Genomic DNA, 20,431 nt, shown 5'->3' with positions numbered 1-20,431 from the left:
AAGACCAAGATGGATCCTACATTCTCATAAACTCTGATGTACTTGCCGTGGGAATCATTAAAAAAGATGAAGATTTGGCATTCCTGCATGATGATGACTTGGGAGATATAATGAGGTGGACCCTGCCTCTCAATCCTCCTCATCAACAGGACTTATTCTTATTCAAGGAAAGAGTCGCAAGTGTGAAGTTGGCAAGAAGACAAGAAGATAAGACTATTTTTCTAGCTTAGGTTTACTTTGTCATGTCCATGGGACAGAATTTTCAACTCTTAATATTTTCATTATGATATGTAACTTTCATTTTGATATTTGATGTGTATTTTGGCTAAGTGTATGTAACCACAGAGGTGTTTTGGTACAGCTGAGGTGTTCCAATCTAGGGGAGATTGTTGGGTCGAAGATTTGACAAGAAAAGACATATGAGAGATTGGAATCTTCTCAACACTCTCTTAAAATGGCTAAGTATGGATACCGAGCACACTTAGGCCTCCCAGCAAGATTCTACTTATCCTAACAATGTATTTTGCCTTCCGGGTAAGGTTATCTTCTACAATTCCTCAAAAGTGTTAATCCGAGCAAGGTTCACTTTGTCTAGCAAGGTTGTTCTTCAACTCAAGCATGGTTTGTTTCCTAGCAAGCCCTTAGCTAAACCAAGCTAAAGAAACCAAGTAATTTGGAAGATCTAGAAAGGTTTATTTAATAAAAAGTGGTCTCAGCAAGCTTGAAGAAAGTTGATAAAGATATATATATATTACGGACTTATTCTAGCAAGGTTCAACTCAGAACAAGCTACAGTGCTACCAGCACAAGCTACAGTGTTACCAGTAGCACTTTGGTTTGTTCAGTAAGTTAAAGTTAACAGAGGGTTGAATGGATTTTCGAAGAACAAGTTTGCTCGTATGATCATATCGAGTAAAGTTTGCTATGGTCAAGAGGATTGAAGTCTGCTAGGTGAATGTTTTCTTAGGAAAATATTCTAAGTAAAGTCTGCTCGGAGAACTATTTCCCAGCATAGTTTATGGTTACCAGGTCTGCTCGAAGAAGACAAAAGCTGCATAGCTTACCCGAAGACCTGTTTTACACTTAGAATATTTTTGTAATATGTTTTATGATTATGTATCATTGATTAGGGTTTCTAGAAGGAATGACAGCTGTCAGGTCAGGCCTATAAAATGAAATCCTTTGAGTTACAATTTGTTTTTGTTACCTTTGTGTCTATTAAGCAACGTTTAATGTGTTAGTGTTTCCGCCATTAATACATTATTATTCTTACCCTAAATAGAAAGTCGTTAACCCTCTTGTCAACACTTAACCGTGTGGGTTATGATAGTGGTATTGTGAGTGATTGAGCGATATATACGGGACCGATATATATGGGAACTTAGGCTCCTCCCCTTTTCCATCATGGGGACCGAACTGATGGTTCAGTCGGTATGGGAGAGGTACAAAACGAGGATTTCCCCCGGAAAAGGGGATACACTTGTAGGGAGGTTTCCCAAATGTGATTTTAGGTCCCTGAAAGCCTTGTCTGCTTCCCGGGTCCCAGCAAAACTTATTCTTTTTCATACTCCTTCTCAACATAGCCATGAAAGGGAGAGTTCGGTCAGCTATCTTGGAAAGGAACCGAATTAAAGCCACTAACCTTCTGTTCCAGCTCTAGACCTCCTTTAGATTTTGCGGGGGGTTGCATGTGTAGCAATGCTTCCACCTTTTCAGGAGTGGCTCTAATTCCCTCCTTGGTGATTAGCACCCACAAAAACTTTCCCTCTTCGACCCCGAAGAAGCACTTCCCCGGGTTAAGCTTCATGTTTGCCCTCTCAAGGTTTGAAAGGTCTCCCTTATATCCATCAGTGTTCTCTCTTCATCTCCACTTTTTATTATTACCACTTTTTATAAGACTGGTAATAATAATACATATAACATGTTTATTTCATGGAATTATTTGACTATGGTTACTTGTATAATTTCAGGTAGGAGGAGAAAGAGGTTGAAATTACGAGAACGTGGGCGAAAACGGTGAAGAAAACGAAGTTGAAACGAGAAAGTTATGAAGAAAACAAGAGACTTAATAAGAGCTCTATCGTGGCTTACGCCTGAAGAAAATGGTAACCGTAAGGCATAAAGAAGCTATCGTAGGTTTCTATAATCCACCATAAGCTACGTTGTCCACCGTAGCTTACGATGGGCCTGACGCTGAAAAGTGTAACAGCCTTTTAAACTCGTTAGTGAGACGGCTTTTGGGCATCTTATCACGACTTTTGATCCAAGAGCGACCTAGAGGCGATTTTTGGGTTCAATAACATTATTTTGATTGTGGTAATCATTCGAGACTCGATTTTGATTTATATGCGTACTTTAATTGAAGGAATGGTGAACCAAATTATGTGTGGCTAATTTCCTTTGTGTTCTCTCCGGAATTGTAAGGTTTTCCATTGAATGTTTGTTAATTATTTATGTTATTTGTGGGATAGTAGTTTGATCTTATGATTATATTGCTATGGTGATTGTGAGTTTGATTATTAATTGTTAGTATAGTGTAATTCGTGTTCTTGAATATCTGTTCTTGGTGCCACAGGCAATCGAGATTTATTGGAAGGGAATTAGGGTTGGCTATAAATTAAACTGATCATCGGGTGACAACCTTGTATTATCACAATCAAACATATACTCACGAACTATGTCTATGTAATTAATCCCAAAAGTAAAAGTAAAAGTTAATATTATCACCTTGAAAACCTAAAATCGGGAGAGAGCATTATTTTTATTGAATCAGTTAAACCCCGTTATTTGTTTTTAGATCTTTTTGTTTAAACCAATCAACCAAAACTTTGAATTTATTTTCTGCATTTAGTTTAATATTGATAAATTGCAAAGCTACTTAGTAACACATTTCCACAAACTCCCTATGTTCGATACCCACTTATTGTTATCTAATTAGTCGTATTTGGTTTATTTTTGAGTGAGTCTTTGACCTCACGTCACCTTGTCACCTAACTATTACCCAATTTTTATTTTCTACTTTGGATAATATCCGTTGAGAGTCTACTCTTCAACATTCTTTTGATTTCTCTCTGATTTTCCCATGGCCTCCACTCCGGCTATGATTTCAGTCGGGGATCGAATGATAGCCACTCCCTTTGGTGTGGGGAATCGGAGGTAGCCGTGGACCGTGGATGCTATGGCTCTGAGAGCTTTCATCTGAGGTCTCCCCAGGATGATGTTGTATTTGACGGGGGCCTTACCACGGAGAATCGCAGATGAACCGTTCCAATCCGGTCTCCATCCTTGAGGGTCAGTAGGAGGTTAAGAGAGCCGAGTGGCTCTACCATTTCCTTTTGAAGTCGGGCGAAACAATGCTCATATGTCACTTCCACACCGCTTCCTCCATCGACATGGACCCAAGCGATGCGATGTCCAGCTACATTGGTCGAGATATTTAAAGGCATTTCTCGGGCATCCTCGTCATCCAGACCAGGGAATGAAATGGGTACCTTCATCCATTGTTGACTTATGAGGCTTTGAGATGTTCTCCCCATTTTACCAATCTTTTGTGGTCTTCATATTCGCTTTCCCTTCTCCATATCATGTCAACATAGTGCTTATCTTCATCTTCGTCTTTGATCCTAAAGCCTGGCACATTGGAGGGAAAGGGCAATTGGCCATACTTTAAAACGACTTCTCATAACTTCTTCAACTGGACACAGTTTTCAATAGTATGTCCGAAGCTCTTGTGGTAGTTGCAGTACCCCTGGGGATTGGCTTTGTAGCCCTGTTTGAAAGGACTGGATGGCCTGGTAGTTGCAACCAGCACATCTCTGACTCCGATGGGTGGTCTCTCGCTGTATGGGGGCCTATAGCATATCTCTTCAGGCTGTGGACCCAGAGGTAACCTGGGTGGGAATATTGGGAGCCATTGAGTAAGATGAAATGTGTGATGGGTGGCGATAGGGTACGAAGCGTCCCTTCTCAAACAGAGTTTTTCCCTTACCCAACATGGATCCTCCAATATTCTTAACTCCATTTCCCTGTCGAGGAACTATTTTCTTACTCTCCCATTCCCTCATCTTAGACCCTGTGTCTTTTCCTCTGACAAACGCTCTCAATCTGTCCATGACCTGATCAAATATGGCAGGAAAATCTTCCCCCAGCTTTTCAGTGACTTGGGAAAATCGCACCCCATTTATGAACCCACTTATCTTCATAACTTCTGGTACTCCTTTGATGTCCATGATTTCCATTACGTAACGGTCCATGAACTGCTCCACCTTTTCTTCGTCCCGCCATCGGATGTGTAAGATCTCGTTGGGGTTTTTCATGGCCTTACGTTGCTGGCTGAAATTCTGTATAAACTTTTCTAAACGCTCTTCATAGCTGTTGAGACTTATGGATTCTAAATTGTCAAACCAGACTCGAGCGCCTCACGTCAAGGTCTGCGGGAACATGAGACACCAAACGGGCATGGTCCATCCACTAACCAGCACCGCTCCCCGAAAAGCATGTAAATGGTCTTAAGGGTCTTGAGTTCAGTTGTATTTTTCAACGGTAGTTGGATATCGAAGCTTGGGAGGCAGTGGCACCTCGGCAATACGTTTGGTGAACTTGGGGACTTCGGAAGTTTCTGACGGGTGGTACGGTGTATCTAGAATACTTGCGCTAACTTTTTCTTTGCCCTTAGCCGTAGATAAGAAGGTGGCCAACGATTCGAGTAGTAAATTCGATTCTTTACCTGGTGCGTCTTCAGGTCTACTTTCTTTGGCTTGATCTGGGGTTTCAAAAGAAAGTCGTGTTTTGACTGCCATCAGCTTATCTTTCTTTTCTTATTCTTCTAAGCATGCTTTAAGGCAACCCTGGACAAACTCCGGGGTCAACTTCCATCGTTCCTCCACGCCATCTTGGACATCTCTGTCGTTCTTCTTTGACTTATCTTTTTCCGTTTCATCTTCGATCAACACCGGACCTTCGTTTCTTTGATCGTCCGGAGAAACATGGACGGCATATGCTTTTGTGTGTTTAGTTATTGAGTCATCTTCACCCGAGCCAGAAGAAAACGGCAGTGGCGTCTCCTTCATGCTATGATCATCCATTCTTTCAAGGTATTGGTGAAACTTTCAATCAAGTAAGTCCCACGGATGGCGCCAGTGTTGGAACCCTAATGATTTCTTGAGTTATTAACTACTTGGAGGATGATTGATCAAATTGTGAGTGAATGTATGAATATTATTATGAATATGAATGTTTTACAAGTGTTGATCCTTCTCTCTTATAGAAGAGAAAGGGATATTGTAAGTCCTTGTGACGGATCTTTCAATATGATATAAACGATCTCGATGTTATTGTGGAATATAACACGAGATGATTCAAGACAAACAACTAGAACACATAAATAACACCAAGGATGCTTCAAAACATACGTATATTAACGTCTAATGCTAAAGCATTTGTTAAACAAAAACCCACGTTCAACAAACAAAGTGAACGGCCATCCAAACCCTATACACAACATATCTATATATAGGGGAACTACAACCTAGCCCATTACAAGCCCAAAAGCCCACCGGGATCACAAGATGATCTCGGTTTACATATAAGCATGAACCACACACAAAACCAAACAAAAACTAAGTACAAACCAACTGATACGGACCCAACAGATATAGATTACATAGAGTATAATATCAAAATCCGAGGGAGAGCTATTTTCCCCCGGTTCCTTGTCTTTCCCGTTGAACCCTCCTTTTCCTCATATATTTGGTGTATCCTTTGTTAAGCCCAGGAGATAATGTTCGTTGGGCAACAGTTCCCTCCTTCATAGCTATAATGTGACCTCACACTGATTCATTCTCTATTTTACTCCATCTATATTGGGCTTTGTGGGCTTTCCCCTTGGACCCCTCATTCTCTTCTTATTTGGGTTATTTTATTAGCCCATATCTTATGTAGGCTCTTCAGTGGGGCTGAGCCTCGATTGGTCCAAGTGTCGGTACCGTATTAATCCATAAAAAAAATTCTCTTTTTTTAGTTTTGATATCGTAACGAACGTAACAAAAACTGACAGAATGCTAACAAACGTAACAGAATCTGACCAAACACCGACTATTTAAGTTCTGGTACCGTAACAAACGTAAACGAAATTGATTGAACAAGATAGACACTGGTCGTTAATTCTAAAACCAAGTGAAGGAAGTTCCGACCAACTATATGTAAAATATAATTTATACCGTTCAGATTTGTAAAATACAATTTCTTACTATATGAAAAAGCCGTATATGGTCTTCTTACTTTTGCACAATGATAATTTTATTTATTTTATGTAATATACATTATTTTCCTATTCTGATTTTCGGTTTTTTTTTCATCTTCCTTTTCTTTCCTTGAGGTTTATTAGTTTCGTTGAGAATTTTTAAAGGTTTTTTTCATATAAATTTCCGAATAATCTTGGAGAGCGGAAATAGATCGACTACCGACACGGGTTGCGTTAGCGTCCCAAAATATCACTTGTGCACTCTGTGGAGATCGAAATGAATCAGTGGAACATATCTTCATATCGTGTGGTCTTAGCCAAGTGGCATGGCATGCATCTCCCATTGGTGTCGGGTCCCTGAGATATACGCCTTTCGAGTTCATGACCTTCTTGAGGTACACAAATGAAGGAAATCATGAGGTGGTCCATGATGACGTAATAATCCAGGAGGGGCAAGCTTAGTGGAGGAAATCAAGATGATGAGTTTACTTTGGGTACAAAATAGAGAAAACCTCACATTTATGTCCCGAGAGGATTGGAAGGGTTTTAACCTTCATGGTGTTAAAGTGTGTATTGGGGTGGGGGCGGTGTTTGTTGTTACTGTTATAACTTTATTCCAGCTTCTTGCTGGTACTTCGGTTGTTTGGTTAAATGAATTTGTTAATGATATACATCATATTTAGTTTATTAAGTCAATTAACTAAGTCACATATTTACCTGCACCCAAAGCCGAAGAGCCACCATAATCTAACCCATGAAACATGTAGCCACGTCCTGCTGTATTTTATTTTAAATTTATTTTGTTTTCGTAGTTTTAAATTTTTTTTTAATGTTTATTTTGTTGTAGCAACCTAATGGAGAAATCAAACAGATGATTTATGATTAAAAAAAAGATCCCGACACATTGTACAGGTTTGTGATTGTATCTACGTTTCAAAATTACAACATAAATGATTTTAAAATACTTTGATCACAGATCACTGACGTACATGGATTTCACTCCCAAGTATCATTCTGGTATCAGGTGGTTAAAAGTTACACGTGTTGACTATAAAAAAATCCAAGCTTATACAATACAAACAACTTTGCATGTACAGCACCACGTAAACATCCACACAAGCACTATTCACTACTTGTACAACTCCTAGTAGCATGAACTGACAAAACTAGTAGATTACATGATAACAGACATAGCCCAATGGCAGCTTGACACGTGGAAACTAATGACCATAGGATCATAATCTTAATCACTTCTTCCGACTATCTTTAGGAGCAGAAGGCACTTTTATGTCCATGTCAATGAGTGTGAGGTCATCTCGCATAGAACCTGAGTTTGTCGATCCTTTGGGGCTCCGAATTGTGGGTGAATGGCCATCTTTAGCTTGTTTGTTTATTCTAACGTTTTCCATCTCAGAACCAGTTGGGACAAAGGTTTTTGTCCTGTACTTTCGTGCACTATCATCACCTGTGTCGTTACTATGGTTGTAAAGTACGTAATCATGGTAAGCCGGAGCAAACTGCAACAAAAATGATGATTGTTATCATAAACTAGGGGTGTAAATGAGTCTGCTCAAGATCGGCTCGCTAAAGCTCAAATCAAGCCGAGCTTAAATGAGCCCGAGCTTCATTTATCAAGATTGAGAGCCTAAAAGAGTTTTTAGTTTTTATATATTATTTATTTAATATTTTAAATATGTATGTACACAATAACTATTATATACAGAACTACAACAAAAATAACTTAAAAATATGTAGATCTGGATCATTTCAGAACTTCCAAACAATTTCAGAGTTTTTAGCAACTTATCATTTTATTTATTTTTATAATATTAAATATTACTGAGGGTAGTTTTGCCATTTATTATATGTAATTTCATTATTATGTATACGTGTGTTGGATACTACATAAATTTAATCACAAAATTAAATGTAATAAATGACAAAACTAACCTCAAATAATATTAAATATATAAAATCAATAAATAGATAAAATGATTGATTGTTATGAGTTCTTGAAATTCTTAAATTTTTTGGAATTCTAAATACATTCGAACCCATTATATATATTATGTTATATATGAAAACTATAAGTTAAACACAAAAATTAATTATAAATAAGTTAATAAATAATAAATGAGCCATCGATTGAGCCTGAAAAACCAAGCACAAACAGAGCTCATGGTTTACAACTAGAGTTTAGCTCAGCTCATTTACACCGTACCTACAAAATCAAAATTACAAGTGACAAAATGGGTCGAATTTGCCACGTGTAATATTCAAAATTAATAAAATGCGTAACAGACCTGGTGAACAGTGTCGTCATAGAAGTCGTTCAACATCAAAGCATGCGCAAGACTGGCTCCAAATCCACAAGACGCACCAATGTTGACACCCGCGTATTCTTGATATGGAAAAGCATATAGATGGCCCAAGGCTGCAACAAGCATCTCAAAACAAATTATAAAGTTTTGAAATTCAGCAGCTTCCTCTGTGTTTTCTATATATCCAGATTTTGCAGCAAGGAAAACCAAAACACCCTAGAAAATAGCGAACAATCATTTTAAAAGACTAAAAAATTGTCAACCCTAACAATCATTTTATAAATTATTTTATAGTATGTTTAGTTAAACGAACAAACATGAACACATGTCTTGTTCGTGAAAATTCGTTTATTTGATAAACGAACACAATTTTAGTTTATTTAGTTAAACTTCGTTTACTTATGCTCGTGAATGTTCATTTATGTACGTGAATGTTCAATTATGTTTGTTTATTTAAATAATTAAGGAATGAACAAGAAAAAATTTGTAGTTCATAAGTTAAACGGGCGAACAAAAACACGTCTCGTTCGTTCATTTATGTTTGTGAAAGTTTGTTTACATTCATTCATTTAAATATTTATGTTCGTTCGTTTATGTTCATGAACGTTCGTTCATTTAAATTCGTTTATGTTCGTAAACCAATAACTTATATCACTAACGAATGAACACAAGCGAACACAAACACGTACATCTCTAAACGAACACTAACAAGAAAGCCTGGTCCATTGAATTGTTCGTGCTGCTCATTTATTTGATTAATTTAAACGAACACACACAAACATGTTCCGTTTACAGGCCCAGGTCCCACTGGTTAGAGAGGTATTTTCACGGTCAACCAAAATAATAAATAAAACAAAAGCTAGTTACCTGCCAATACGTCAAAAACACAACACTTTTGATGATGATGAATTTTGGAACGGGATTAAACGGTTGTAGCAAATCCCTACACGCTACATAAAACACGGCCAATGCATGCAATGCCGTAGAGTATGAAATCGTGTACATAATCGTGATATACAGATACGACTCTTTTGCACTGAAGTTTCCATCTTGGTATTTCCCCCTAGCATAAAAAATTAATGTAACTGCCACCAAGATAGGTTTAAGAATCACAAACTGCAACAACCTTGCTTACATCTCCGTATAAAACGCCTGCATAATCATATTAAATAAAAATATAATAAATAATGAGACTGGCTCAGAACAAGAACCGAACTCACTGACCCGTCTAGTGGAATTGGAGGGAAGCAGCATGTCATCAAACACCAGTTTGGCTTTAAAACGCGTCCGGTGAGACTTAAAACCACAGCACCGGGCCCGCCCACCCATTCCAGACAGAGTGATAGAAATTTGTATATTACCCAAGCTTCATATCTGAAAAAATTTCAAGCCCAAATGTAAAAACTGAATTTAAACCTAAATAACCTTTACAGGTTTTAAAAACTCAAAAAAATAAGATTTCGGTTTTTGCTTCGGAGCCCAAAACCGTCCCATGCTCTAAAGGGATTTATTTCTAAATGTTTAGTGGCTCTAACATGAACCCGCCACCATATGTGTGGGTGTGTGTATATAGTTGATCTCATAGATGTCAATTATGCTCAAACAAGTTCAATATATTATGACTAAATGTAACAACTAAAGTATTGTATACTCACATTTCTCGAATGGAATTAAAATAGATTGAGGCCTCGTTGAATACAAGTGACAAGAAAGATGTCAACGCATAGACCTGTCAAGAAGAACAAATAAGACTTGGTGTGCGTGCAAAACTGTCGATATGATTCATGACTTTTTAACAAAGCACAATAATAAGATGTTGCACTGTTTATAAATTATAATTTTGATTTTGATTACATCATGTTAAAAACCTGCATCAACAAATGTAAAAAAGAACAATGGGTCATATTTGTTGTGACTTTAAAGGATTACAAGACTCACCGGAACCATAAATATTATTCGGACAATGAATCGTTGGTACGTAGGTTCCGTGTAATTCAAAAGATGGCGATAAATGTGACGAAGCGCCAAAACAATTGCCCCAACTGTGCACGGCAATGCAATTAATATGTAATATATTGGCCCCATTTTGCTCGGCTACCGGAAATCAACCCCTTTTCTCCCCTAAAACAGAACCAAATCAGTTTTGTATTAGGAATGAGATTCGTACAAAACCCCGTAATGAAAACTAAAACAGAATGGTATCAAAAAACATGAAAACGGAAAGCAATGTTACATGCATTAGTTATTACCTTTTTTTTTCCGGTTAAATGGGGGATTGGGGACGACGTTTGTAAAGCAATTCGGATGATGGGAAGATTGGATATTGATGATGGCGTCCGGTGTATCCACGATCAATGATCAATCTTCAAATGGCCAACAATGTCAACGTCTATCTTTGTTTTTTTGGATACATATAAGGCCTCAAATCTAATTTTAGACTTTATTGCACGCATGGGCCTTATAGTTTACTCATGTTACAGGTTTAATTTCAAATTTTAAATACTTGCACTAGTCATCCTTACTGTTCACTAGTTTTAATCCTCCAAACGTGACATGCCGGACCCGGACGAACCCACCGTTGTCGCAAATGACCCCATCGCTCACATATACAGTTCCGTACCCACAAAATGTTTTCTTGGGTGGAGCGAAATTTTATTGGGGTTGAGCCATATTTAAGAAAGTAATAAAAACAAATTTTATATAATTAACAAAAGTATGTCATGCGTCATTAAAAATAAAACAACTCAAGAACTTAATGACAAAAATATAAAAGCCACAGGTACTAAAATTGTGAAGGTAAAAAAAACAAAAGTTTATTGGCAAGTACCAAGATTTTCACCAAATCATATGGACTAAAACCGTAATTAACTCCAACAGAAATTTTGACAATGGATCGTATTTCCTTGAAAAGGATACCAATTTTGGTCACCTGTAAAAAATGCATCCTGAAACCATCTGTGCATCATTCTGGAAGACCGGCAGACCGGACGCGCAAGAACTAAAGAAAGGCTATTTTGAGAAAATTTAGAATCCAAATTTAATTACCAGGTGTAGAACATGTGTTGAATTCTTTAGCAGAACAAGTGATGAAGTAATTGCAAGTATTATTTGCAACCCTTTCTGAATTCCATCTGCACAACCGCTAACTGATCAACAGGTTACACCAGCTCTAGTTGCTTCAAGGTGCTGCTTTTGATCTTCCCGAAGACATTTACGAAATACATTTTGTGTAAATTTTGAGGCTTTTAAAACAAATTATCATGTCATATATAATTAAAAAATCTTACTTTTTCATAAATTTAAGACTATTATTCTACTAGTTTGTTTGTTTTTTTTTTAAATTCGAATATTCACGCTTTCCTGTACCAGATCAGCTTGTGCAACTTTTAACACTTTATCGAGCCAATCGCATGACCAGAATATGTATTAAACCAACTTACACCCCAAAACTACTCGCAAGCAAATAATCTTTGCTAATTCATGAACAAAAGGTTTGACTGTAAAACACAAGACTAACCGACAATACAAACAAGCTATTGGTAGAGTCTTTGAAGATTATGATGAGAGCAAACTTTTCATGTATCCTACAACATAGAGAGGCTGCTCGCCAACACCCCAACTCCAAAAAAAGCTTTTCTTTTCATATAAATCAGTATACGGATAACATAAAATATGACGTAATGAAACAAAACTAGAATTTTCAAGATCACGCTAACAAATCTATACACCAAGATCATAGTAACACAAAATTAAGGCTAAAATAAACTCAACTAACAATCATTCCAACAAATACAGGTTTCTTAGATACAATCCTCAAACACAATACTCATAACCGAGCGAAAACCTTGACCTCTTTTACTCTTCAATGCCTCTCTAAACCCCTCTTTATCCGGATCAAATCCCAGCTCTTTCATCTTCACCACCAGCTCTCTCCTTTCATCCTCCTTCCCACCCGTCACAAGCTCCTTAAAAATTGCCAGACACGTCCCCACATTCGGCCTAATATTCCTCCCCATCATCTCCACAAAACACCTCTTCCCTCCCCCCCCCTCCCCCACCAACTTCTCATCTACGGACCCCGCCAACGCCATAACCAACACCGAATAAGTATATGTGTTAGGCAGCACACTGTGTGACAATCGCAAAAATTAGCAACTAATGTAACTATGATTACGTAATAAAATAATTATATAAATAAAAGTATCTTTGTTTAAAGTCCAAATTTGCAAAGTTATGAGAAATATATTACTAAATGTTCGAAAAAGTTTAAATTTGGTCACGTAGCGAACATCACACGAAATGACCGTTGGCGACAAATTAAAAACTAATAGAAGTCCAAATGTGTCAGGAACAACTAGAAAAAATAAAATTTTTATGAAAATATTTGTAACAATATATAAAGTTATTTTTAGAAGATTCGAATCACGAAATTTAGAAAATAAGCGAACAAAAGCCAGTGTAAGATACTGTATGAGCCCGAAATCAACTATTTCCAAATATTAGTTTCTTAGGCTTGTATTATCTGAGATTCAATATCGGATCAAACCTGACAAAAATTATTAGAAACGGGATTCGTTTGATTAGCTAAAATTCGTTAGACGTTAAAACAGAGACTTTAGATTATTGCTTAAACACCTACTTACCAACCCAACCCTTTCCACCCTTCCACCTTGGACCGGCCACATCGCCCCACCACCTCACCCCCTCACCCCTCTTCTCATCCAATCTCAATCTAACAATAAAACCCCACAATGATTACCCCCTAATCACCATGTTATAAGTTGTTATGATATGGAAAGTTTGATGTATAAACACCATATTGGCATTATAGAATTAATATGCTCATGTGTTGTTAGAAACTTGTAGTTAAGGTCGAAACATGAATGTGATGATCAAACATGCACCAAATATTGGCATGTTTAGTTGAAAATTGGTTTAGTGTGCATATTTGGTGCTATATGATCAAACATGAATGTGATGGTGAATTACATGTTATTATGTGTGTTTTTTCTGTATAAAATGATTTTGTATAGATATTATGACTTAAGTAGTTTGTCAGTAGCATTAACGGTCGAAAAGTTTGACTTTTAACGTGAACCGACATGAGTTTTTTTGGAACTGTTTTAAAATATCTCCTAAAGTCATAAAATTATTATATTTAACGTAAGTTAAAGTAGAAGAAAAGGTCAAAGATAGGAAAGCTTGACCCTACATGGTTCGTGTCGCGAAACCGACACGAAAACGTTAAAATTGACGTTTTTAAGAAAACGGAGCCAAAAATAAAAAACGTGTCATATTTATTGAAAATCTAATTGAACTTGATCAAAATCACATAAAAAGTGTTTTTAATAATTTAAAACTCTAAGTTTTCACGAAAAGATAACCGGTTCGCCGTTAAAACGTGAAACCGGCAAAACCGACCAAAACCAACAAAATGACACCATAATCATAATAAGAATAAAACTTATAATTTTATAATACTCCAGCAACTAAAACATTATTGTAAAAATTTATATATATTATTAAAGAATATAATGGTTTGCTAGAGTAATGTAAATTATGATATTTGTTAATATTTGGTGTTTACTTGTATACATGTATATTTTCTAGTTGCTAATTAAGATAAGCATATATAAGTTAGGGTCTTGCGTGCTTGTGTGAAAACATAACTTGGACTTATACACACTAAAAGTTACCAACGGATCGTTCGAACTTGAACTAATAAAAAAATAAAGTAAGCGTTAAAGGAAAACTAAAACATTTATGAGAAATATTCTAAGTTGAGCAAACAACTTAAAATACATATATTATTAAACACGTGTACTATAATAATAGGGCATGGAGTGTTTGGATATATCTGACGTTGTACCTACCAAATGTGAGTTTCTCTAAAAACCACTCGTTTTTTAAATGGAAAGTTTGTGTTTTGGGGGAAAACATATTCTTTTATCGGTTTTATTGAAGTTTTTAAAAAGCATTTTATTTTACAAACCGTGTAAAAAGTGGGATGAGTCAACAATTGGTTAAATAACTGTTAACCGAGATAAATAAGGGCATAGTAATATTGGTAGATCTATCGGGGTGACGCCCCCACTTCCAATCGCGTTGGGTTAAAAGTGAGAATATTTTGTGTATGGTGTGTTTCGAGTTATCAATTTTGATAGTCATACATTTGTTGTATTTTTTGCTCGTAACAATACGATTTGTTTAAAAGATAAAATGCTTCGTTGTTATGGTAAACTCGATTATTATGAAGTTTAATGATATAATTACCATGTTAAAAGAACGGTAAGAAAAGATTACTGCCTTTGCTTATGGTAATAGATTACGAAAAGATTGGTCTTTGAACCATTGTATGGTGAGAATTATAAGAACTCGTTTACTATTTTTCATGATAAGTTTATAAAGTATTATTTACTATGATTTTTATAATGACTTATATTGAATTTTCAATTGCCATGCTTTCATAATATATATATATATAGGGGTAGGTTAAAATAAAAAGAGATAGTTTCCTAGGAAGACTAAGAATAAATCATAGCCATTGGATCATGTTAATCAATGGTTGAGATTTAAAATCACCAATAATCGACATAGTTTCCTAGAATTACTCTTTAATCATTATAACCGACATAGTTTCCTAGAATTATTCTTTCATCATCATTTGTAATGCCAAATGTCAAAAATTGATTAGTTCTTACCATTCCTAGGAAACTCCTTATTCTTATTTGAACCATTTTCTATATATATATATATATATATATATATATATATATATATATGATTAGGATCATGAGAGAACCTTTTTGAAATTGAGAACTATGAGAACCATTTTGGACCACAAAAAACCCAAAAATAAAAAAAAATCATTAAATAAAAATAACAAAAAAATCAAAAAACTAAAAAAACTAAAATTCTTATTTTATCATCCCGGTTTCATAATAAATAAAACTTGGTTTAGCTAAATTATATACACATATGTATAATATATACATATATGTACATTTACATGTTTTTTTTGTACACATATGTATAATTTAAGATAAATGATACTGTACGTATGTGTATATTACGTAACTAAATATTATATAAAATTATACATATGTGTATAATACGACGTTTTTTTATTTATTTTTTTAATGAAACCGGAATGAAATATAAGAATTTTGGTTTTTTTTACTTTTTTAAAATTTTTATTATTTTTTGTTTTATGATTTTTTTAAAGGTGTTTTTAGTGGTCCAAAATGGTTCTCAAAGTTCTCAATTTGCAAAGGGTTCTCTTAAGATCCTTACCCTATATATATATATATATATATATAATATTAGAGAGAGAACTGATAACAAAGTATTTTTAATTTAATTAAAAAAATATTTTTTAATTTTTTTTCTTTCATCCTTCTTATATGTTGTTAATCTTCATCACAAAAAAATATAAAAATAAAAAAAAATAAAATAACAATTAAAAAAAATTTTAAAAAAACTCGCCGTAATGCATATATGCAATACATTGACTTTTTCTTAATGCATATGTGCACTAGTGTTGATTAGCATATATACATTTGTTTGTATTGTATATATCCAATAGTGTTACATTATATACAAAACTAAAAACAAATCGATATAGTGCATATGTGCATTAGTGTTTTATTACATATATGCGATAGTGTGTATTGCATAAAATTATTAGTGTTGTATTTGCATATATTCAATAGTGTGTATTGTATAATGCAATTGTGTTTATTATATGCAATAAAACACTGTTGTATATATGCAATAGGCATTAGCGCAATATGCACTACACCGACAAGTTTTTTTTTTATAGTAGCAATATCATCTTATTAGAAGGTGGAAAGAAAAAAAATCACAAAGTATTTTTTAAAAAATAGTTAAAAATAATTATTTACTATTTTCTAATTCTTTCTTTAAGATGAGGTCTCTCTAGATCCCACCCCTATATATATATATATATATATATATGGGTGTGTGTGTGTGTGAGTAAATATATATATATATATATGAATTATTTTCGAATAAAGAGAACTCACCAACATTCGTGTTGACGTTTATTTTAATATGCTTCGCAGGTAAATGAATGAAGTACTGAAGTTTTGTGAAGAGCGTGAGAAAATAGGGACGTGTTTTTGAATGAAAATGTTGACTTTATGTTGGACATGTAATTTGAATAAAAATCATGTAATATGACACGTGTAATGACTCTGATGGTTAAATAAAGTTCAACTTTCGTTTATAATTGTATACTTAAATATGATTGGCTTATAACGGCGCTTGTCACCACCCGAAAACTTAGTCAAACTCTTCCGCTGATTAAATTAAGATTTTCGGGGTGTTACAGATGTTGGTATAGAGTCAATGGTTATAGTGAATTAGAAATTTTGAATAAAAACTTTTAAACTATAACTCGTATATTCAAACACACGATTATCCCCCCTCGCGAAGCAACAGTATAAACAATTAAATGATTATTTTAAAAAATAATAATAAATAAAATAAATAAATAAGTAAATAAATAAATAAAATTGTAAAGTTTAAAGTTTAAGGTTTTCTCTATACGAATATATATATTTACAAGCAATTACTTAGTACATATTATGTTACATGTCACAAAAGCCTAGTTCACACACTATTATCAAGATTCGCAGCATCGACAGTAGGTCGAAGGACCGCCCCAACAACCTCTGTTGTTCCATCAATCATGCACCATGCCAGTGCCTATTTTGTGAATCCTATGTTCCTTTTAGAGAAATTATTCATACGCACTCGTAGAGCCTAGTTCCCACTAACCTTAGGCCATATTTCATCTTCCTACGCTAGATCCGTTTGAAATCGTTGCTAATTAAAGGATGAGGATGCGAACCTATCTCTCCAGATTCTCATGATGCATAACTCCGTTATTGATATTGTTGTCGTTTTAATTCTTAGAACCTATTTATGGAATACATAGACTTCTAGTAACTCCCTCTTATTACTCTAGTCATATATCCTATAGCTTAAATGGTCCGCGGATCCATTCTTCTATACGATAAATCTTTATCGCCATCTTGTAGCACCACCACGACACCGATTCCCCAACAAAACCCCCAATTTCCTTGCGAGATCGTAGCTCGTTCACCTAAGATGGAAAATCACTTGGTTGAAAGCCTATCAACGAGAAAAAAGAGTCCCATGCTTCCAAAGGGGCCGCTTACTAATTGGGTTAGAGTATCGGTTAAAAACTGGTTAGTGATCAGTTAACCAGGTTGAATGTGCACTTCTACCTAAGACTGGCTGTTGTGGCCCGCCACCACAGCCGCAAGTGGCCTAGCGCGAGTCACGTCGGCCACGAACACCACAACGGCCAGTCGCAAGCGAGCAGTCGCGATCCGGCTCGCGGTGTCTAAAGTGAATGTTGGGCATTGGGAAGAGTGATTTGACCGTTGGGATTGGGTTAAAATAAAAAAAAACTTTTTATTTTATTTTTTACCTATATAAACCTTACCATTAACTTTAAAAATAACCAACACACTCAATTCTCTCTACACTACTTCAAAAAGAATATATATTCCATATTACTCATCTACTTTTTTTATAAATATGGATCAATGGGGTGGGTGTTACCGACCGGAAATGCCTTTTGGTCCAGAGAACGACAACGTGTTTGGCGCCGCCGAGATAGAGCAAAACTTGAGACAAATGACACCACCATCTCCCGACTTTTTTGTTCCGGAGATACAAGAGGTTCGTAAAGAGGCTGCCATGGACAAACGAGCCCAGAAAATAAAAAATAAGAAGAACCAAGGAGGAGCGGGAGACTCGAGCCGAACGGCTGAGAAAGTCGTTCCATAAAGAAAAACAACCTCTTAGACAAAAGAGGATGAAAAGGCTTTGTCTCGTGCTTGGGTTAAAATATTCGAAGATCGACAAGCCAGTATTTTTTTAACCCTTTTTATTATTTCGTATAAAATCTTAAAAATATTTTTGAATCTTGTATTTATTTAATTGTAGTGGACAATCAAAAGCCCCTCATATTTTGGGGAAAACTTGTTCTATAGGATGGTGGGAAGTATGGAACGTACCGACAATATAATATCGGGAGGATGGTCTGAAACTCACAAATTTGTCGAACTTTTTTACAAATTTATATAATGGAAACAATCGTCGAATGCGACCTAACGGGAGCGATGATCTTCAAGTCTACAAATTCACATGCGATGAATGGAAAACCGAAGTGTTCAACAAGTACGGAATGGTAAAAACGTGGGACGAGGACTACTTGTGGCAAATACTCAAGTCGTGCTCGAAATGGGTCGAGTTAGTTACAGCGGACCTTGATGTTGGGTCAATGCCAAAGCGTACGAAAACTACTTCTTCCGGTGCATATATCCCATCTAGTAGCTCGGATGCTCGTGTTGGGATCGACCTAAACATGTCCAGGAAAGAAGATCAACCACAAGTCCTACATCGACCACCCGGAAGGAACAGGGGAAAAAGATCAACCACAAGTACCGAGGTCGATTTGGAATTTGTCGAAGATGTACAAAAAATATCGAGTAGTACTGAGGCGGCGACCGGGGTGAAAGTTTCAAAAGATAGATTTAGGAAGATAGATTTGGAATTTTTTGATATACCTCTCGACCCCATGCGCCGAGAGGTATTCGAACAAGAACAAGAAACTTGTTGAGGAAATCAAAGCAGATTAAGAACGGAGCCGAAGAGCAATAGGCGTCGAAGATCAGGAATAAATTTGTATTTTTATTCTTAAATTTGTAATTTTTTATGTATTTTTAGGAAATTATTTATTTTTTTAATTTGTATTTTTTAATGTTATTTGGATGTTTAATGTTTTTTTACTATATAAATTGTTTTTTTTAGTTATATTATTATGCTATATCAAAAAATAAAAAAAAACAGATAATTCGCTGAAGACACCGTTCTGTCACGGAGCTACCTCTCAGACTTCCTATGGCGCCCGAAGACCAGCCAATCGGTCCGCTCATAATCAGAGTCTGCTGGTTTTGTCCTGCCCTGGACTCATCAGGCGAGCGGCAACAGCTTGCAACCAGCGATGCGTTCGTCGTGCAAGCACAACTAAGCATGTACGTGATATGGGCTAAATTATATATAAATATTATAAATATTTTCTACATTTTAAGTAACTTTAAAATTATTCCTATTAAATAATTTGTGAAATTGGTTCACATGTTTATTTTTATGATTTCAAAGACAATGAGCTTAATATAATTAAATTAATCATAAATAAATAAGCAAATGAGATTTTGTAAACATGTTGTTGATTAACTGATAAATCTCGAGCTTCTTTTACACAATTTTATTAATGTTAATATATTTAAATAAAAATAAAATAGTTATTTTTATTAAAGAAAATAGAAACTATAGAATTCAAAATTAAAAGAAGTGCCATATTTATATTTTCATGAGATATGCATCCAGATCCTAATATCTAAGAATTATTTTGTTGAATTATTATAGGATTATAATAAATTGAATTTTTAAAAGTTGAGCCACCATGATAAACAATTGATGGGCTCTCATGAGGTTGGAGAATGAAGAACCCTTGGAGTACTATTATTTTGTTTACAAAGGGTGAGATGAGAGGTAGTCAGTGGGCCGCAAGAAAGAAAAAAGAGAGTTCGAAAGGAGTTTGGCGTTTTTGCAAGAGAAGAAAGCCGTTGGTTCGAGTGGAGATTGTTTGGGTTTAACACATACTCAGCCAAGCATCATCATCATTCGGTTTGAATTTATTATTTTAATCGTGAGCTTGTTTGTTGAACTTAATTATTTTTATTTTTTTTAATTTTAAGATGTTCAGCTCAACTTTTTAGACTGCCTAGGCTTGTGATGAACCATTGTT

The 20,431-nt window shown here is 35.4% G+C and overlaps 1 pseudogene; it reads right to left on the bottom strand.

The window, feature by feature from the left end:
- Nucleotides 1–7,488: 7,488 nt before the first annotated feature.
- On the bottom strand, nt 7,489–10,647 carry LOC143592915 (uncharacterized; annotated as a pseudogene).
- Nucleotides 10,648–20,431: the final 9,784 nt, after the last annotated feature.

Source organism: Bidens hawaiensis, unplaced genomic scaffold (genome assembly GCF_021521415.1).
Source record: "Bidens hawaiensis isolate Kalapana, Puna unplaced genomic scaffold, B.hawaiensis_p1.1 tig00041392_1, whole genome shotgun sequence".
In the NCBI taxonomy this organism is placed as follows: Eukaryota; Viridiplantae; Streptophyta; class Magnoliopsida; order Asterales; family Asteraceae; genus Bidens; species Bidens hawaiensis.
Note: the sequence above shows the minus strand (reverse complement) of the source record. Positions and strands in the feature narration are given on the sequence as shown.